Source organism: Rhipicephalus sanguineus, chromosome 8 (genome assembly GCF_013339695.2).
Source record: "Rhipicephalus sanguineus isolate Rsan-2018 chromosome 8, BIME_Rsan_1.4, whole genome shotgun sequence".
Taxonomy (NCBI): domain Eukaryota; kingdom Metazoa; phylum Arthropoda; class Arachnida; order Ixodida; family Ixodidae; genus Rhipicephalus; species Rhipicephalus sanguineus.
The window spans coordinates 109105089-109106264 of NC_051183.1; positions in this window are offsets into that span (position 1 = coordinate 109105089).

The following is a 1176-nucleotide window of genomic DNA, read 5'->3' on the forward strand; positions in this document are numbered from 1 at the left end:
ATTTCTCCTTACGGCTCGCCTCATAATCCTATATCGTCCTACTCGCGCATAAGGCAACATAGTTTCGTACGAAATGATGAAAAATTTGATAACGCGTAACATTCTTTAAAATGTACATCTTGATAGCGGATGCTTTCTGCGAATACTATCAGCCACTCCTTGAAAGGTACTGACAGTGTTTCTTTCATTTGGTACAGAGGAGGCGATTCAACCTCAACTTTCAACCGCCTGCTCCTCGAGCAAGTGACCGATTTCTTTCACTGTTTGTGGAAGCTCCTTTTCACACAAGGTTTAGTGCTTCAGAAACTGCTGTGTACTCATACAAAGTGTCATAACGAATATCAAACTAGCTTTCTGCTACTGAGGCGTACATTGGTGATTTCAATTGTACAGTGACATTCGTGGGGTGAGATTAACTTGCAAACTGAGTACACCACTTTCGAAGCAACGGAGAGACAGAATTATGTAATTCAGAGATGTGCCTCGTTATTATTTATCTAAAGCTCCGCTGAGTCATTGGACCTTCTTTTAAAAAGAATCAGCACTTATAGTCGCATACAACTGAAGAAGTCCGAAGAGTCTCCGCCCAGACGACCGAAGCGCGCAGCCGGTCGCCTCCGCGGCTAAAGAAATAGTGCCGCTCATACACTCGGCAATGTTCTCCGAAGGCAGGGTCACCAGCCGTCCGGCTCATGAAGTCAGTCTAGAGTGCGCGCTAATTGGTGCAGGCTTGTGTGCATGCGCATTTGAGGAGGAAATACCACGAAATTATCATGTTGTAGCAGGATGCAGCTCATTCCTCAATTTGTTGCTTCACAAACAAGTGTATAGTGATGCAAAAAGATGAACCAGTTTGGTCTTTACTTTCGGCCCGTTTTTTCTGATTCTTTTTTTCTTACATACACTGGCAGGACTGATCTTTCATTACTTGCCTAACAGGTTATGTGTCCATAACATAAGCGTTTGTACTAAAAGCCGTCTGCAAGGTAAGTTCACGTTCACTAAGTGTTTTATGTGTCCCTACCATGTTCTTAGTAAGTAGCATGCAATGAAATATAGCATTTTGATTTCGTTACATGCTGCCTTATTATAATAATGGTAATGAGAACTAACCGGTAATCATTCCAAGCAAAGTACAGGGTATGTTATTTGTAGTATTTGTGGCACAAATCAGAA